Source organism: Trichomycterus rosablanca, chromosome 18 (genome assembly GCF_030014385.1).
Source record: "Trichomycterus rosablanca isolate fTriRos1 chromosome 18, fTriRos1.hap1, whole genome shotgun sequence".
NCBI classification, from domain to species: domain Eukaryota; kingdom Metazoa; phylum Chordata; class Actinopteri; order Siluriformes; family Trichomycteridae; genus Trichomycterus; species Trichomycterus rosablanca.
The window spans coordinates 5,006,125-5,027,700 of NC_086005.1; the positions used below are offsets into that span (position 1 = coordinate 5,006,125).

General features: G+C 41.6%; 1 protein-coding gene across 3 annotated transcripts in view; it reads right to left on the reverse strand.

Moving 5' to 3' along the window:
- The window catches only part of strbp (spermatid perinuclear RNA binding protein), a 90,254-nt gene that overhangs the window by 44,018 nt on the left and 24,660 nt on the right, over positions 1 to 21,576 (reverse strand). For 2 of the 3 annotated variants that reach the window (XR_010015225.1, XM_063013712.1), the window contains exon 2: positions 7,065 to 7,130. The gene's annotated coding sequence lies outside the window, so the exon portion shown is untranslated. Of the gene's footprint in view, positions 1 to 7,060; positions 7,131 to 21,576 lie in introns of all 3 variants that reach the window. The other variant, XM_063013713.1, reaches the window with a different exon arrangement.

Below are 21,576 nucleotides of genomic sequence, written 5' to 3' on the forward strand. Positions count from 1 at the left end.
CAGTTTTCCATCTGTTATATTTCTCAGCTCCATAGATCTTCGCATGCACACACACACACACGCACACACACACACACACACACACAGGTGACAGAAATGAACTGTGATCCCTTATCGCACTATAAAACACAGACAAGCCAATGTATGCTGTGGTTAAAAACAGACATTTCGGGACTAAAATAAGTGCTGGGCCTCTATCACACACACACACACACACACACACACACAATCTGCAAACACAAAAGCTCACAGAAATGAGACACCGAGACATGCAGACAGAAGAAAGGGAACCGAGTGAGGAGAAAGAGAGAGACAGACCAAGAGAGGCACACAAAGAAGATAGAGACACATACAAGACAGAGATCAAGAGAGAGACACATACAAGACAGAGAGACACATTCAAGACAGAGACACATACAAGACAGAGACCAAGAGAGAGACACATACAAGACAGAGAGACACATTCAAGACAGAGACACATACAAGACAGAGAGACAAATATGAGACAGTGACCAAGAGAGAGACACATATGAGACAGAGACCAAGAGAGACACATACGAGACAGAGACCAAGAGAGAGACACATACAAGACAGAGAGACAAATACAAGACAGAGAGACAAATACGAGACAGTGATCAAGAGACACATATGAGAGAGAGACCAAGAGAGAGACACATACGAGACAGAAACCAAGAGATACACATACAAGACAGAGATACACATACAAGACAGAGATACACATACGAGACAAAGAGACACATGCAAAACAGAGAGACATACAAAGCAGAGAGACACATAGAAGAGAGACACATACAAGACAGTGACCAAAAGAGACACATACAAGAGAGAGACCAAGAGAGAGACACATACGAGACAGAAACCAAGAGATACACATACAAGACAGATACACATACGAGACAGAGAGACACATACAAGACAGAGAGACACATAGAAAAGAGAGACATAAAAGACAGTGACCAAAAGAGACACATACGAGAGAGAGACCAAGAGCTACACATACGAGACAGAAAGACACATAGAAAAGAAAGACACATACAAGACAGTGACCAAGAGAGACACATGAGACACAGAGACACATACAAGGCAGAGAGACGCATACAAGACAGAGACCGAGACACATACAAAACAGCAACCAAGAGAGAGACTCATAGAGAGCGAGATAGATAGAATAAAAGAAAAAAGCAGACAGAAAGGTGAGAGTCAGAAATGTATTCTATTATTTTTTATTACTATTATAATTATATTATTATTATTTACTGTTATTTAATAGTTTTGTAATGTTTGTTTCTCAACTGTTATTGATTTACATGAAGAGCTGTAATAATTACACAATATAAACTGCACTGCTTTGGCAACACACGTCTCACTGCCAGGCCAATAAAGCTTCCTGAAAAAAAGAGAGAGAGAGAAGAGAGAAAGAAAGAGAGAGAGAGAGAGACGGAGAGAGAGAGCAGAACAGACAGTGAAGGTCAGAGAGAAATGAAGAACGCTGTTTGACTCTAATAACACAAAGCCAGTGTGGTACACCGTACATCCTTCAGCACTGAGGACTGGCTGTACTGAGCTGGTTGCGTCAGTTTTAGGGCAAAATTTAAAAGCATTGTGTGATAAAACCCGGCATGTTACGTGTGACACTGACGCACAAGCGTCCGGTCACTGTTTACATGTCAGGCATGTAGTGAGATGGACACTGTGCCTCTCAGGAGGACAGAGGACAGTGTAAAAAGTAATTATTAAAAACAAAGTTGGGGCAGTTAAAAAATTTGGAGAAATATTTAGAACATTTTAATTAAATAGCTTATGAATGAATTTTGCCCAATTAGGAATTCATTTTTAGATATACGCCTGCTTTCATCTCACTTAATGATGCACCGTGCCTGGGGGGGGGGGGGGGGGGGTCAGTCTAATCTCAGGACTGTCTGTGATCTAATCACAGGGGAAATGAGAGCGAAAAAAAGTGTAAAGTGGAACTGCACAACTACAGAGGTCAGATAAGCAGGTGTTGCATACCTGCGACAACACCCACACCCACACCCACACCCACACGCACACGCACACGCACACGCACACACACACACACAGAGCTAGGCAAATACACCGTGAACACTGACGCATGCTTGATGGCAGCTGTCTTACATTGTCATTTGTGCCAAATGCTTCTAAGGCAGCATGACACTGTGTAAATTGGACAGTGTGCTGAGTGTAGGTGTGTGTGTGTAGGTGTGTGTGTGTGTGTAGGTGTGTGTGTGTGTGTGTGTGTGTGTGTGTGTGTGTGTGTGTGTGCAGGAGGAAGCGAAAGAAACAGGGAATCAAATCCTGTGGGCGAATATAAACTGAATGTCACCGCTCGTCACGGCTGTTTTTCTGGAAAGAATTACAGTAAGTCTGCGCATAGAGTGAGAGAATCCGTAATGAGCTCCCCACTGACCTCTCACCGGCCTCACCGCCGCTGTGTGTGTGTGTGTGCGCATGTGTGTGTGTGTGCACGAGGGGGGGAGTGTATGTAGAGGAAGTGGACAAAAGAAGAAAAACCAAGTAAACATAGTAAAATCTAAATTGTAATCAAGTGTGTGTGGTCCCTAGGTACAATAATCATGACATGTATTATAATTATTCTATATAATAATTACACTAATCTAGATAATTATATATAATAATTATGGTTTACACCTTTGGTCACATTTAGGACTGGACAGGTAGTTACTGGTTACACACGTACGTCTGATTTAGTATCTTCACTTCACCTCACTTGCACGTCTTTGTACTGTGGGAGGAAACCGGAACTCCCGGAGGAAACCCACACAGATACAGGGAGAACATGCAAACTCCACACAGAAAGGACACGTGTTTAAGTGTGTTTCTAATGTCGACCAAGCATCATTTTTATTGTGTCCATGTGAAACATGTAGCTATAACATAAAACACTGTGATAAAAGCTTCGACTTGGCTAATGAGACACAAACATGAGGTCAACACTTCAGTAATATTCATCAAGCTCTTAATATAAAATATTTACAGTATATATTGTGGGGGACACGACCACCCCAACCAAAATTCAGATATGCTCAAAAGCCCCCCCAACATAATACTAATATAAAATGATTCATATACATATTCCACTCACTGTCCTTGTGTAATGTTAGGATCTGTCAGTCTTCCTACAAGTAGATATGACAGGAATATTTTAGAATATAAGAACCCCCCCCCCCCCCCCCCCTTGCAGTTCAATACATGGCTACAGCCTTGATGTTTACACAAGATTAATTCATGTATGCAGCCTGTTCGACCATTAATGCTGATTAAATGGTTTAGAACCTCTGGGCTTTGGGTGGTTTGTGAAATTTCCGTTCTGACTGAGGTTGAACTGCCATCGCCGTTTAATTCTTACTGCACATGTAACTTTCACACGCACGTATTACTCTTATTACTCTTTCCATGAAATATGCAATTTGCTGTGAAATTCAAAATGGTTTGTGTTTAGTGATTGTGTTCAGCGACTGTGTTCAGTGGTTTGTGTGTAGCCTTCAAGTGCCTCACGTTTACTGGTTAATTTGCACTATGAGGCATCCCAGCAATCCTACGGCAATTCAGTTAGCAATCGGTTAGTCAAAATGTCCAAGGTGCGTAAAAATTTGTCAAAATGTCCAAGAAGTGTAAAGCAGCTAAAAACACAACTCGGGTAACAATTCAATTCTGGCAAAACAGGAATGAGAATTTGTGTTTGAGACGGAGCCTCGCACTGTCGCTAAATGTTCCAGTTTTACATTCAACTAAGTATTAAGGTAGCTGTGTGGTGTATTGTAGCTTCTATTTATTCTATCATTCAATTTATGATGACTATTTAATGACTAAATGTGTCACTTTTCTTTAAAAGGTCTGTGAAAGCACAGTCTTTCTTGTTCAGTTTTTGAAAATTCTGTTTGTGAGACGCTAAATACAATTACAGGACGATGAAATAACAGCATTAAGTCAACATGTCAGCTCCTGCCTGTGAGCAGAACTGTGTTATACATCCCACACAAAACAGGGAAAAACATTTAAATTGAATAATTTTAAAGAAAAAAAAGATCATCTGTAAAAATCAGAAGGGAGAGAGAAAACAGACAGAATGTGTTTGGCTGGCCTGTGAGAATTTTCATCAGGGCTACATTCTTTCAGCAGCATCCAGAACCTCAGCAGGATGCAGGAAGAAATACGACAAGTCAAGGACAAATAAAGGTGAAGCTGAAAAACGATGGAGACCGAATGAATCTGAATGCAGCGTCACACATATTGCTTAATGTAAAATGGCATTAATGTGAGATTTGCCCATAAAGTGTACATTATATATTTATATACACCGATCAGCCATAACAATAAAACCATCCTCTTGTTTCTACACTCACTGTCCATTTTATCAGCTCCACTTACCATATAGAAGTACTTTGTAATTCTACAATTACTGACTGTAGTCCATCTGTTTCTATGCATGCTTTGTTAGCCCCCTTTCATGCTGTTCTTCAATGGTCAGGACCCCCACAGGACCACCACAGAGCAGGTATTATTTGGGTGTTGGATCATTCTCAGCACTGCAGTGACACTGACATGGTGGTGGTGTGTTAGTGTGTGTTGTGCTGGTATGAGTGGATCAGACACAGCAGCGCTGATGGAGTTTTAAAACACCTCACTGTCACTGCTGGACTGAGAATAGTCCACCAACCAAAAATATTCAGCCAACAGCACCCCGTGGGCAGCGTCCTGTGACCACTGATGAAGGTCTAGAAGATGACCAACTCAAACAGCAGCAGTAGATGAGCGATCGTCTCTGACTTTACAAGGTGGACCAACTAGGTAGGAGTGTCTAATAGAGTGGACATTGAGTGGTATTTAAAAACTCCAGCAGTGCTGCTGTGTCTGATCCACTCATACCAGCACAACACACACTAACACACCACCACCATGTCAGTGTCACTGCAGTGCTGAGAATGATCCACCACCCAAGTAATACCTGCTCTGTTGGATGAACTACAGTCAGTAATTGTAGAACTACAAAGTGCTTCTATATGGTAAGTGGAGCTAATAAAATGGACAGTGAGTGTAGAAACAAGGAGGTGGTTTTAATGTTATGCCTCATCGGTGTATATATGTATAGCGGCCGGTGGTAGCTATACACACACATGATGTGGCGTGTTTAGATAACACACACAAGACAATAACAGAAAGGGTAAAATGCATTTGATGACATTTTAAATTGAGATAAAATGGCTTTAAGTCCCAAAAGGTGCATCGTCTTATTCTAAACACTCCCCGTCCCCACTTATATACAGTGCAGGCAAACAATAGCCCTGTAATGTATGGAAATGCAGTATAGGAAAATGAATACTGACCGTAAGAGGGACGCTATATGAATCGCTTAGAATCACTATAGCTGAGATCATCTACATGAATATTTTACAGATCTGCAATTAGCCAGAACTGTGAGCAGTCTGCAGTAAACTAGCATGCATGATTAATGCTTACTGAAGCTAAACAATCATTTCTTCACGTGAACGTATGGAAGGAGCAAACCGAGAGCAAGAAAGAAAAGAAAAACCCACTGCCACTCAAAGTCACCGGGCTTTTCAAGGACACTGCGGTGAGCGTCTGGATCTGCACGTGTGTGTTCGACAGGGAGGGAAACGAGCAGCGAGGGAAACGAGCAGCGAGGAATATGAGAAGCCGTGTGGGAACACACCGATGCATGCTATTGTGTGCGTGTGTGTGTGTGTGTGTGTGTGTGTGTGATGGATGGAAGGATGTGTAGTCGTCTAGCCTGCTTAGCAGCCTGAACACACACTCGCACTGAGCTCGGTTCTATACGTTGCAGCCTGTCAGAAAATCACTGAGAAGAGGACGCTGCAGCAGGGACATGCTAGCTTCTCTAGTTCACGTCCTTCTTGTACTTTAAGCCACCAGAGATAAATTATACACGCCGATTCAGGTCTGGAGAGGAAATTAAAGGATACCGAGTGTCATTACTGAGCTCTGCAGGTGGTGTCAGTATAATCTACGGGTCCTGGGGTTTCAGGTTTCAAACATAAGCTGAAATCACGACCCTTAATCTTTTGTCCTTAAAATAATCAAACACTAAGGGCACAATTCACTGATTTGCTCAGCGCTCGGCTTGAGCGGTGCAGTAAACATCATCAAAGTGCGAATATGAGACGAATCTGCATTTGTCTGAAATAATCGCCAAATCCACTTTGAAAGCGTCCACATGTATCTGTGTTTAGCCAGATTTTCCTCACTGTTTCACTTTTAAACTTGTCTTACAGCTTGAGGTTCTGAGAAATTGTGAGCATCAGCTTTTCTGAGAGTCTAAAATGCTGATCATTAATAATAATAAAAAAAAGCTTAACGTGGTTTAATGTACTAAAAGAACGAGATAGGAGCACTAAACCTCTCTTAATTATTACTGCTCATAAGTTCTTTCCACTAATGAAATTCCTCACTCGCTGTTTTAGTGCAATAAGTCATGTTACGTTTTGTTCATGTTAAGTGTTCATGTACTGACCGAGTCACTTTTACTGCGCCATATCAAACAGTTCGTCTCATTGGAGGAGCTTTGAAAAGGTCGGCGGCAAACTGAGTCAAAGTTCAATCAGGTGAACTTTGAGTGCCGCAGCAAGCACAAAATTTGCGAGCCCAACACAGCAAATGTGCCAAAGGACAGTTTCATGGGAAACAACAGCACAGCTTCTCATGTGAAAGCACCCTAATAATGAACTGTCTGATCATTTCTGCTATTACATCATTAAGATAACAGTGAGCTGGTGTGGCGTAATGCTAAGAGTCACACAAGGTGGTAGCAGCAGTGCCCGAGTTCTGGTGGTTCAAACCTGGGCTCGGCTCATAAATACAGAAGTCATGGTGCGTTACACAAACCTAGCTGTTGGGGGGGGACACATTAGTGCCCCATTACTGCCAGTCCCAAGCCCAAATAAATAGAAGGGTTGCATCAGAGTAGCCTGATATTCAAACAGTCAACAAAAAAGAGCAGAGAAAACAAGAGATCTCACACCTACACTTTCAGCTGCTGGCTTTATCTTCTGGTCCCACAGCTCTTTGGAGAAGCACAATGTGCTACAGACCTGAAAGAAACAAGAATGATGGAGACGTTAGTCATGAGCAGTTACGGCATTAACAATCACAGCCGCGTCAGAATAAAGTCGTGTCTTCATATGCAAATTTGTTTTAGCCCCATGTTTAACCCCAGGGCAATGGTAGTTCAGTGCTTCAGATACTGGACTCGTAATCAGAAGGCTGCCAGTTCAAGCCCCACCACTACCTGCCACTGTTGTCCCCCTGATCAACGCCCTTTACCCTCAATACATTGCAAAGTATATTTAGTCATAACTGATCATAATAAAAGCGCCTGCTTAATGCTGCACATGTAATTGTGTTATTTTTAATGTTCATGTTCTCAACAGAGGGAAATGTGACGCTGATAGTTGGACAAAGCAGAATGTTTTCTTAATACATCTGGGTATGATATGGGTTTAACACCATGCCAACTTTTAGGTTATTTTCATACCAGAGATGGTTAAAAGTTGAACTGCATCATTGGCAGAAGAGGGGGCGGGGGGTATATGTGTGCTTTTAATTCTGTCATTAATAGAAACTTAGGAAGAGTCGCTGTTTTTAAAGACACCTCACTCACTTTCTTAACCGCTGGGGGGGTGCTGAAGCCTATCCCAGCTTTTCAATGGCGGCAAGGCACACAGTAACACTCTGGACGGGGCGTCAGTCCATCGCAGGGCACACACACACACACACACACACACACACACTCACACACACACTCATTCACTTAAAGGGCAATTCAGTGTCTCCAATTAACCTGACTGCATGTTTTTTGGACTGTGGGAGGAAACCGGAGCTCCCGGAGGAAACCCATGCAGACACGGGGAGAACCCGGACCCCCGCCTGGGGATCGAACCCAGGACCTTCTTGCTGTGAGGCGACAGTGCTACCAACCAAGTCACCGTGTAGCCCTTTTAAAGACACTGAAATAATAAAAATAATAATTAACTATAATAATTATTATAAATAAAGGTCAGCCTTAAGAAAAATTATTCCACTTGCTTGTCAGTGAGTTTATGCCCAAATACATACACAATAGACCAATTAACAAGATACCATAATTGCTGTGAACAGTTTCATCAATGTGACAAACTGGTACTTTAATCATTGACTTTAAAATGTTTGTAAATGACAGTGAGGACACAGACTGGGTGAAGACGTTGGAACCATTTATGTTCCACTGTTGGCTGGAGACTGACTGAGACTCACTGGAGTGTGTTTAAGTGTGTATAAGTGTGTATAAGCTACATGCTGGTTTATGCGCTGTCACCTCCTGCTGCCTCACAAACAGCTGTTTATTCCTTATCTACAACAGCACGGCCCTAAAAACACCTAAACCCTGATGCTCAGAGACGCTCGTACACATGAACCAGTCCCACAGTTAGAGTTTTACCCACAGATCTCTTGTGCACTTCCTTTCTGAGGAATTCTTGTGCTCTGTTAGACTCTCCCGACCTTTCACAGCCTGCAGCCCACAAAGCCGAGCATTAAAGCGTCTGCGGTCCGCAGCGGGAAAGAAACCAACCCGACTGTTAAAATGCAATTACTGCTGCACAACGATCAATAACGGTAGTTAGAAAACAAGCCCACACAAGATACGACGCAGCTTCACAAAACTACAAGGAATCAGGAAGGAATCGTATAAGGAATCTGGTAACCAGTAAACACAGTCTGGATGTGATCCTGAGTGTTTCAAACATCGACAAGCAACAAGTCTGTTACCAAAGAACTTTAGGTAACAAACACACAAAATTACACTTACACTAGAACCTGTTCTTTATCTTAATCCATTTTACACGTCTGGTCAAAAACAAATTTGGTCAGCCGCTCAGGTGGCGCAGCGGTAAAAGACACGCGCTGCAACCAGGGCTGGATTTCGAAGGAGCGTCGTTTCGAATCCAGCTCTGCCTTCACGGTCGAGGCTGGGCGGCTATGGACAACGATTGGCCTGTTGTCCGGGTGGGGGGGCGGGACTTGAGACCGTAGGGGATGCTCTCTCAGGAACGGGGCGGTTGCGCCCTCTGCTGGCTGGTTGGTGGCGCCTGTATGGAGACGGGAGGGGGTGTGGCGGAGTGTGTGATCCTCCGTACACAGTACTCTGCCACGCTGCACTCGTCAAGTGTGGGTGATAAGATGGTCGATTGGCTGTGCACGTTTCGGAGGAGGCATGGAACGGCCTCGTCAGCCCGACAATCAGGAGCAGGAATCCGCACTAATGAGAGGATGATAGATGGGACGAAATTGGACGTGCTAAATTAAAAAAAATAAAAAATAAATAAATAAATTTGGTCAAAAACCGAATCAATTGTTCCTATACATCAATTGTTACATCAATTCATCAATTCCCATAAATCAAGTGTTCCTTACACACCGGTCACTCGTTTTCCAGCGGTTTTCATCCCAGTGGAGACCGAGAGTGAGAGCCTTAAAGACTCGGACCAACCGCCACCTCCACAGCTTCTTTCCCCGGGCCATCACCATACTAAACAAGAACTATTCCCACATCCCTCCACTTTAACAGACTAAACCTGAATCTTATCATACATGCTACATATCACACATGCCTCCCACATTTTTCCCTTATACACTCAATGCACACATGCACCTTATCTACTTACCTATCTATTTTTTTTACTCTTCGTCTGATACTGTACTGTTTTTTGTCACTGCTGTATTGTTTATAGTATTGTTTATTCTGTGTTTATATATAGTGTTTCTTTTTCTATTATTTAATTAGTTTATATGTTGACACCTACACCAGAAGAAATTCCTTGTACATCTGGTACTTGGTGAATAATAAAGATTCTGATAAGAGTTCATTAAAATTAGATTGATCTGTTCCAGACCCCCAAAGATTACTCATTATAAAGTATTTTTACCTGTATAATAATACTTCCATGCAGAAAATCATAAAAAAATTAAACAACAAATACATGACATTAAATAACTGAAAATTATTTCATTCATTTTTTATTTAGCTGCAATCACCTTTTTTTGGCCCCAGGTGGCTTATTTAATTTAAATTCGATATGATTCCATATGATTAAAATTCTGCAAATTTTGGTAGAGGTGTGCACTGACCAACAGACATGGGCGAACTGACCCAATCGCCATTCGGTGAAGTTGGTTTGTTGACCGTATCCCCAGTTCTCAACCAACCAAGATCATTTTCTCAAACAATATGGCTGAGAACAAAACTGTTTGAAATAGAGGCTGTTCGAGTACCAAAGGGCCACTGTCCTCAAACGAAAACTTACATGTGTGTTTATAATGAAGGATTAATCTACAAAGACACATGACTAAAATAGAAATAAACCATCTCATCACACCAGCATGCTGTAAATACTGATGGTTTTTTCCTCCTTAATACAATGTGTGACATTCTTTGTTGCAAGACCATGTGACCATATTTTTCACACTAGCATGGTGGTACCTCAAGCAATCTGAGAGCTTAAAGGTCACGCACATTTAATTGTGGTTCCCAGCAATGCCCTACATGGACTAAGATTCCTTCTGATTCCCTGAATCCTTTTCACACTACTATACACGGTAGATGGTGAGAGGCCTAAATGATGTGCAATCCTGCATTGAGAAATGTTCTTTTTAAACTGACAATTCACTAAAAGTTTGGTCCAAGGTGGTGAGCCATAACCTGTTTTAGCTTGGTGGATTGTCCTTTATATGCAATCATCATACCCTAACCATAACCATAACCATGCTTCACAGGTTAAAAAAACCTTAATTAGATAACTAGCGGTGTTTGAAGCCATAGCTGAACAACTGTGATTAGCAGATACATATTTCAGCAGATTCCAAACCAGTAGATCAGATCAGTCACAACTAACAGCATTACCATTCACACACACACAGTACTAACCAGATTTAACCACTAAATCATTCATTTCTCTGGTCTATTTACTTAATTGGTGGAATTGACTAGAATAGAGAGATTAAAGATTCCACTGCCCTGCTAGTGACAGCACAACATGATTATACGATGATAAATAAAGCTGAGAATTGATTTCTGCAGCGGTATGTTTCTGATCTCTGTGGTATGAAAATTAATGAGCACTGCAGCACCTGCATCGATGCAGCACAGGACATGTTTCATCCTCAGAGAAAGAGAGCATTACAAAGAGAGCAAAAATGAAGATCTAAGCCTGGTGACTTTTAGAAAGCATGGCGAGCAATAAAAATAGGCATGTGCACTAGATTGACTTAGTCATGTGAAAAAGTTAGGACACCCCATTAGAACCTTTGTCTTTTTGAACATATTTAAACATATGGACATTTGAGCTTCATTTAAACAGTATTGAAAGATGAAGCTTATATAACTAAACACATAAAACTGAAAAAAAAAATACTTTTAAACTTAAGTTGTAAAATGTAATAAACAAAATGGAAAATGGAAATTTATTGTGAGGAAAAACTTAAGACACCCTATGCCTAAAGTTCTGTATAATGTATAAAGCTCTAACATGCACATCTACAGATATCGATGAGTAACTGGTTAACAGATAACATAGAAGTCATTGATATATTAATGCTGTAGAGTAAAAATGTCATTTAAGTTCATTTTTAACAGGTGGAGCTTAATTTCAATTAAGAGCGTTGCTACAAAGAATGAGCGCCGATTTGAAACATACCTCAACCCACCCAATAATAATCTCAACAACACTAATGTCATTTTTATTTTATTTATTTATTAAAATAGTATTTTAATGTCATGTTTTACACTTTGGTTACATTCACGACAGAAACGGTAGTTACTCATTACACAAGATTCATCAGTTCAAGTTTTAATGTCAAACACAGTGACAGACAATTTAGTGTCTCCAATTCACCTCACTTGCACGTCTTTGGGAGGAAACCGGAGCTCCCGGAGGAAACCCACTCGGACACGGGGAGAGCATGTAAACTCCACATAGAAAAGACCCAGATCGCTACACCTGGGAATCGAACCCAGGACCTTCTTGCTGTGAGGAGACAGTGAGCCACTGTGCTGCCCGTGCATCTTTATTTAATTATACTTAGCATGTTAGTACATTTTAAATGAACTGTGGCATGGTGGCTCGGTGGGTAGCACTGTCGCCTCACAGCAAGAAGGTCCTGGGTTCGATTCCCAGGTGGAGCGGTCTGGGTCTTTTCTGAGTGGGTTTCCTTCGGGAGCTCCGGTTTCCTCCCACAGTCCAAAGACACGCAAGTGAGGAGAATTGGAGATACAAAATTGTCCATGACTGTGTTTAACATTAAACTTGTGAACTGATAAATCTTGTGTAGTAATTAATGTAACCAGTGTGTAAAACATGACGTTAAATCCTAATAAAGAACAAACAATAATGAACTGTTCACTACTGACATTGTGAAGGTTGAACTGGCTCCACTCATGGTGTTTAAGTTAATCTTAATGTTTTACATCACTGCCATGCTTATTACATGAAATAAAGCATGAACACATGTGTATCTGAAACTCACTGATGTGTTTTATATTACAATGGGACGCTTTAAGCTTGTCAGTTAACCGTCAACCAATGACGTTCAATTAACGGTAAAAAGAAAACAACAAATTTAGCCTCCTGTGCACATCCCAAGAAACAAAGCCATGCACGGTAAGAAAATCTAGATATACAAAATATCATAAACATTATTAATAAAACGCACGCGAGACTGAAATAATGCTGTGAAAGCATCCCGCTATTGAGCTGACCTTCCATGTCCTCAAGCCATACATTGATCCCTAAGCACTAAAGCACCATTATCTGCTCTCTGATCAATAAAATAGTACATTGATCAATATCTATGCTTTTATGAGAGTTATTCTATACAACACAAATCAAACTTCTAACCGTGTTGTCCATTTCAATTCAATCCAGCTGCAAAAAAAGTTGGATGGTTTTACTCTCAGTGCACAGCAAACGATTTTAAAGCCAATTTCACATGCAAACAATCTTAAAACGATCCTTTTCTGGGGGCGCTCAGGTAAAACAGCGGTAAAACACTAGCCCATTAGTGCCGAGACCTTGAGATTGCAAGGTCGAATCTCAGGTCTGCTACTGGCCGGCTGGGCGCCTACACACAGACGTGATTGGCCAACGTCTGTCAGGTGGGAGGGCCGTAGAGGTTCCTTATCGCTGCTGCAATTACGGCCGCTGCTGCCCACACAGAGACTGGGAACAATAGAGATCGGTTTGTGATTCTCTGTGCGCTATACTGATACCTGTGTAGATCTGCCTAATGCAGGTAAAAAGAAGTGGTTGGGAACTGCACGTGTTATGTAAGGCTTCTGCAAGGGGTCTGCAGCAGTGGAGGAGAGATATAACCACATTAACTGGGACATGACTGGATGAGAGGCACTCCATCACTCTAGTGTGGGCAGTTGTAACCTAGTGATTAAGTTATTGGACTAGTAATCGAAAGGTCGCTCGTTCAAGCCCCATCACTGCCAGGTTGCCACTGTTGGGCCCTTAATCTTAAATTGCTTAGACAATATACTGGCACAGTACTGTAAGTCACTGAATAGAAGCCTCTGCAAAAATGCTAAAACGTTCTTGCAAACAAAATGGCACAGCCATGGCAAAGCGGGTCATGTGACTGTAGCCTTAGCTTTTACAGATGCAGAACAAGAAGTTTCATCTCTGTTTGTGTTACCTAATAACAGGGCTGCACCGACTTCAAGAGTTGGAACATTTTTACTCATTTTTCATTTCCCCATTTTTGCATTCTCCCAATTTCACTCTAGTGACCTCTGCCAGCCGTACGACCTCCTGACCTTGTACTGAAGACTAGCCACTCTGTTCGTACTGTCCAGAAGCTCATGCCTGGGCCTCGGCCAAAAGGAGTGGCCTTCGTTAGCTGCTGGATGCCTTTATTGTCCAACAAAACACTAGTACATCACCTCATCTTAGCCTAGAAGTGTAGTGTGCACATCTCAACTACTGTAATTTTTTAAGAAACATCAGTTACATAATGCAGACATTAGCAGATTCTGCAGCTGTACCTGCTATGCAAGCTGCTTTTAAAATCATTACACTTAAATTAGGTTATTTCACCACGTGAACAATGTCATACACGGATAAGTCATTAATAAGAAATAAGTCCCACTCGTTTAGCAGACAAAGCTAGCTCATCGCCCCAGTTAGAAAGCTCTGAGCTCTGCAGTATTGTCCTGTAAAAAAAAAAAAAAGAAAAGAAGGTGTGCAGCTCATCCAGAGTGAAATTTAATTACGGCTCTCAGACGATCCCTCACACGCTGCTCTCTGCTGTGAACAGAGGAAGATGGTTCATTATGCAGCTGAGAATAGCTTTACAGTAGACTGCGTGCCTAACAAACGGCCGTTTCTGGACTTCGAGTCGCCGCTCATAATGACCTGAATTAGATCTGATCTCTTCGCTGATGATGTCTAGACAAGGTGGGCGTTTCTCCCGTCCTCACATCAAAACAATGAAACGATCATTTAGCAACAAGAAGGTAAAAAGGTGGAAAATCTGCTGGATTTATGATGCAAAAATGATGCTGTAAAAAGAAACAAACTCACACTGACTTAAACCTGTCAGGAAATCAGTCTGACAGATTGTTCAGAGTAAGTGTGCAAGCATCTAGGAAGCAGCAAACCAGTCCAGCTGGATACTGCAGCATCATTTATTCATCATTTTAATCTGCTTGAATAAAATCTGCTGCTTGAGACACTTTTCAGCCATCAGCATGTACAAAGGTCAGCTTAGCCATTAGCACTCTGAGCACTGAAGCCCTGTTTCTTTACACCAATAACCAGTTTCCTCCTGCTACTTCTTTTTTTTTTTTAATGCATTTTCTCCCAATTTTTTGTGCGTCCAATTTTTGCCCAATTGCATTAGGTTTCCTCTCTACTGGTGCTGACCTCCACCCTGATTGTGGAGAGCGAACTGACACACGCACCCTCCGACATGTGAGCAGTAGCTGACTGCATCTTTTCACCTGCAAGAGGTGAGTTCATATGCGGATCAACCTTGTGCATGGAGAGTCACACCCTGATCAATGCATTATTTCTCAACTCTGTGCAGACACCATCAATCAGCCAGCAGAGACCGTAATAGAATCAGTTATGAGGTCCCTATCCATCTCCCTCCCTGGATGAACAACCAAACGTTGTTCATGTAGCCGCCCAGCCCAGCCGGATGGCAGAGCTGAGATTCGATATGATGTATTTAAAATCCCAGCTCTGGTGTGCTAGTGTTTTTTACCGCTGCGCCACCTGAGTGGCTGTCCTGCTACTTCTGTAAAACAGTACAATACAATTACCAAAATGATTCCTATAGATACTGTACGTAAGATTTTATTACAGTTCATAATATTATAATTAAGAATTAGGGATGTTTCAGTGCCATTGTTCTATTTTGATGTGATGTTTGGACATTATCGACTAGGTCTAGGTCCTGTGCAAAACATTATGACCACTGACTTCATCACGGCACCAAAGTTGATGTTAGAAGCAGGAAAAATGGGCAAGCATGAGGATTTGAGCGAGTTTGACAAGGGCCAAATTGTGATGGCTGGACGACTGGATAGAAGCATCTCCAGAACTGCAGCTCTTGTGGGGTGTTCCCGGTCTGCAGTGGTCAGTTTCTATCAAAAGTGGTCCAAGGAAGGAACAGTGGTAAACCGGCGAGAGGGTCATGGGTGGCCAAGACTCAATGATGCATGTGGGGAAGTAAAGGCTGGCCCGTGTGGTCCGATCCAAAAAGGAGCTACTGTAGCTAAAAATTGCTGAAGAAGTTAATGCTGATTCTGATAGAAAGGTTTCAGAATACACAGAGCTTCACAGTTGCAGGGCTGTTTTGGCAACAAAAGGGGGACCAAAACAATATTAGGAAGGCGGTCATAACGTTATGCCTGATCAGTGTAAATAACCTATTAACGTTCCAATAAAATATAAAACACGTCACCAAGCTTCATATCAACAACTCGTAAAGCTTAAAGTAAATTAAAAAACAGGTTAATGCAGTGAACATGGCAGTTAGAGCTGAGATCACAATCCAAACCGCTCATTTCTAGCTACCTTGCTATTCATTACACGCCATCTCACTATCAAACATCCAGACGCTTTAAAACATCAAACACTCGTCTGACACACTCGCCGTCTCAGGCTGCACACACAATCAGTTTTATTGAATGAACAGTTTGAGTGTTCAGGTCTCATCACGGTTATCAGGGGCTTTTGACCCCGACTCGGTCTGAGCATCGACTGGCTGTCTCTGTGCTGGGAAGTCATTTGAGTAAACAGGCCGATACTCTTATTTCCTCCTAATGTCTGTGTCAAACTGTCTGGTGAGGACACGAGTGTGAAAACAAAGCTGCCATGACGGAGGCATTCATGAGAAACAGTCTGAATATTAGACTCAAACTCAAATGATGCTGCTTATGTGACCAAAATAAAATATTTACATAGAGAATTTAACAGACACTCATATCCAGAGCTTCCTCTGTAAATATTTCTTTACTCTGGTACAAACAGATGACGATCTAAGAACACACATCTGCTGAAACCCTGTTAGAACAACAGTATAGTCAGAACAGATTTTTTTCCTTTTAAAAACAATACAGTAGACCCTTGAGTTACGGACAGTTTACCATACAAACATTTCGGGTTACAAACGATCTTTTTCAACTTAACGTACAAACAAATTTCGGATTACGAAATTCTCGAAACACGTGACGTCACAAACAAGTTGACTCCAACTGTCTCTCTATATATACAGTGAGTGAACATTCGGACAGCAGATGGTGTTTTTTTTCGGTGTTTTCTATTTTAAAATGGCCAAAAAGAAGCTGCAGAGAAAGCGTTGTTGTGCTGTATAATTACTCCTGCCAGTAGGTGTCACTGTGTATCAGACAGAGGGGACAGTGAGTGAGAGAGAAGGAATTCAGCTGAGTAAAGTAACATGAGAAACATGAGAGTTATTGTTGTTTCTGGTAGATACATTTTATTAAAAAAAAAAAGACAGAAATTTATTATGGTGTATAGTACTGCACACGTGCGTGTTTATGTACAGTTGTATGTATTGTTGTTTACTATTGTTTATTACAGTAATGTCTATTCTATAATTTAAGATTTAAGGGAAAATGTACTTGTATTTATAAGAGAAAAGACTATTTAAGACATTAGAAAGGTTAGGTAAGGGGGGGTTTGGGAGGTCTGGCACGGATTAATTCTGTTTACATCATTTCTTATGGGAAAAATAGGTTTAACTTACGAACATTTTGACTTAAGAACAGCCCTTCGGAACCAATTACATTCGTAAGTCAAGGGTCGACTGTATATTAGTAAATGCAGGGTTAGCTTCTATCCGTCTTCAAGAGGCGATCAGACAGGGAAAATTCTGTCAACCTTTTATGAAAGGTTGACAGTCTGACTTCAATTGTACACAGTGTGTAGAAGTACAAGAGCTTAATCAGAAAGAGGAACAGTCTGTATCCATCACAGAACAGCAGCGTTCAGGTTACCGGGGGGCTGCTGAACATTTTGGGAAAAGCTTTTTACACCATTAGATTGGGATAAGAACTTTTGTCAAGCTTTAAAAGGCAAAAGCGGTTGTGTTTTCACTCACGTAAGTGATGGAGTAAATGACAGGATTATAATGGACCTGCCTAAAAGCATTTAGTCTGTGAGCGTTGGGTAAAACTTCAGCACGTTTACCTGGTTTCACTGGTTCACATGTAAAGTGAGGTTTTAGATGTAAGAGATTAATGTGTGAGAGAGCTGAAGTGTGTCGTCAGTCTGATTCTACAAAGATTCTATAGTCTCCACAACTTCTCATGTTTCAACATACATAATGCAAATAATGCTAATAGATAATGCTATATAAAGATATAACAGTGGTCAGAGAGCAAGTTCTGACTGCGTTCCTACACAGAGTCTTCTGCTAGTCTCCTGTAAACACCAACACCGCCAGTCTGTTCATAGGTTCACTGTGGGATTCCTGACAATATACTTATTTACATATTTATATATATTTACTTTATGCACTTTCTCCCTTTTAGCGCGTCCAACTGCCCGATCGCGTCATGGTTCCTCTCCACTAATGCTGACCCCGGCTCTGATTGAGGAGAACGAAGCTAACCCACACCCCCTCCGACACGTGGGCAGCAGCCGTATGCATCGTCACCTACACTTGACGAGTGCAATGCGGATCAGCACTGTGTACGGAGAGACACACCCTGATAAGCACACTCTTTGCTCATCTCTGTGCAGGCGCCATCAATCAGCAAGAAGAGGTCGTAGTTACAGTCATGAGAGAGAGAGACCCCATCCGGCTTTAATATGCCACCCCTATCTGAACAGGTCAATCGCTGAGACTCGATACAATGTATTCGAGATCCCAGCTCTGGTGTTCAGCATGTGTTTTACTGCTGCGCCACCTATTTATTATTATTCATTAGAATTTTAACGTAAATGTTCAACACACTTTGTGTAGCTAGTAACTACCTGTCCTGTCATGAATGTAAACAATCTTTTTTTAATGTCAAACACAGTCATGGACAATTTTCTATCTCCAATTCTCCTCACTTGCATGTCTTTGGACTGTGGAAGGAAATCAGAGCTCCCAGAGGAAACCCACACAGACACGGGGAGAACACAAAAACTCCACACAGAAATGACTCGAACCGCTCCACCTGAGAATCAAACCCAGGACCTTCTTGCTGTGAGGCGACAGTGCTACCCACTAAGCCACCCGACAAAAAAAAAGAAGTAAATAATGGAAAATAGAAAAGTGTGAGTACTGGTTACTGATTAAGTATTGTAAACATTGTAAGCATGTAAGTATTGTGCTGTAAGCAGCGTAAACCAAATGGATGCAGGATGCAAAAAATAAATAATTAAATTATTAAATAATTACAAAAATGGGGGTGGAAGACTCCTAAATGACTAGTGCTACGTTCCATTACACCATTCAGTAAAATATAAGATCATATAGTACAATTTTTTTAATTAGGATAAAATGATTTTGCATTAATAGTTATATAAACATCTGCTTTAAATAATTTTAATAATAATAATTGTGATTCTTAAACTGGAACATTTGACCTGATTTGGGTTGAAACAGCTTAAAAGACTTTAATCCCTGAATGTAGGACAGGACCGCTTGGAGTCGTGCGAGTGATTCATCAGCGTACAGCATCCTGTCTCCTCCTCATCCTCACCCAGCCCTGATCGTCCTCTGTGATACACACAGCTTTCAACAGCATCACCGGACTGTTGGGAAAACAGCCGCCCTCTTCTCCCCAAAGCGGCGCTCGCAGCCCAATCCAGGACGTGCCCATTTCCCCCTTGTTCCTGTGGTTACCATGGAGACGAGTCTTAAGGGGATGGTAAGAGTGAAAACATGGTGGCATGGCAGCGATGTGTTGGTGGTGTGTGTGTGTGTGCGTGTGTGTGTGTGTGTGTGTGTGTGTGTGTGTGTGTGTGTGCGCAGCTGAGCTCCCTGGATGGTCCCATGAGGAAACTTTCAGCTACAGCTAATCAGTCGCCACGGTCACTAAAAAATTTGAAGCCGCAGAGAGCAGAGGACATCATGTAAAGTGCTGCAGTGTGTGAGAGCTTGGGAAACACACACATGCACGCACGCACACACACACACGCACACACACACAGAGCAAAGCAGCAAAGAGCACAGAGATACCCAGGCTTGTAATAGGCTTTTAATTATGAGCTTATAACGAGCCAGTCAGTGAGGTGGCCTGAGGAAGAGCTGAGCTGTAAACTGTTCAGAAATAGCACTGTGTATCCTACACTTATGCCTAGTTCACACTCACACTGCCCTGATTTACGCTCGCCCGCTAGATGTGGCAGCTCGGAAGCAACTCGGCGTTCGCTCGGGGATCAAAAATCGGCTCTCAATCGCTATGTGTGAACTGTTTAACGACTCGAACCGAGCGGCTCACCGAGCGCTGAAGAAAAATATCTAGCATCTTAAATATCTGGACCAGTCTGCGACTCATGATCATGTAGTGTGAATGGTGTTGCGATCAGGTTGTGATTGTTGTAAATGCAAGATAGAGATGGGAAACCCTGGGGGAAGGAGTGTAAATGTGTGGGGCATAATATAGTTTCTGTCAGAATACATCGGCACACACAAGCTTTACAGTAATTGTGACCAAACCATCATACCAACGCTGCTCTGCAAAAAATATTTGACTTCTAACTCACTACAGAACAATCCGTGCTGGCAGCATAGCCCAGTTCACTTCTTTAGCCAGATTCATTTGTTTTTCCTACTTCATTCTCCACTTTGGTCACTTGCTTCGTTCTGACGAGCATTTTTGGACGTGGTGTCACTAAACCCCTCATCACTTCTCTTGTGTCACTTCTCTTGTGACAAAATGCAGTTTAGGAGACCAAACAGACTCATCAGGACAAAGTTCTCCTTGTTGATTCTGGGAAGGTTATTAATATGCTGAATCCACATGTACCCACCTGGCGTGTAGCCAACATATAATGATTTAGAGATTTATTTGCCAAGCATGTTTACTTTAAACCACACACTGACTTTATTTATAACCACACTCTTTCTGCTACACAGAGCACAGTTACAATCTATATGTGCATTTGGGAGGGTGATAAATATAGAGCTGAGTTAAACTGAACATGTTTTGTTTGTGTCAACTTGTCAAGAATAAATTATTTTTCTTCTTATTGGAATGTGTGGTGCTGTGTACTTGGATGCTATTGGGGTCTGATCAGTGGATTCCAGATTGAACTTATCATGTTCTGCTACTGACGTCCACACGAATTAGTATTATACAAGGGATCTTCAAAACGTTTCTGCACTTTTATATTCTGGTTATAAGCAGTGAGGGTGGGAGGAGGAGTAATCTGTCGTGTCTGAGAAACGCTTATAGTCCGGATTTAGCTCCATCTGATTTCCGCCTTTTTGGACGCTTAAAGAAGCTTTAAGGGGAAGAAGATTTTCATGCGATGATGATGTGAAAGCAGCGCTGCATCAGTGGCTACGCTGAAGGTGCATCGGAAGGTGACAGTGTAGAAAAGTAATGCCATTTGTTTTTCAAATGCTTAATAAATAGAATTTTAAAAAAGTGCAGAAACTTTTTGAAGAACCCTCGTATATTATTATTATTATTAAATATGTGATGTATTTTGTTGGTCGCTTTGCATCTGTAGTGTTGGGGAAACAGAGAAAAGTGTCAGAATGTAGTGCGACTGGTCAGAAACCCACAGAGCTCATGATTTTGTTTGTTTGATTTTTTATAACGCCATGTCATCACATTTGTGATATTCACGGCAGGAATCTGTGTTTTATTGGTTTTGTTTTATATATATGTTTTCAGTCTTATATTATTGAGAAATTTGAGGATTGTTTCTGTATAAATAATCTGTATGTGAGTTTTTTGTTAATGTATTGGGCCTATGCAATCTTTATCTTTCTCTGTTGTACATTCAGGATGTGTTTTATAGTGAT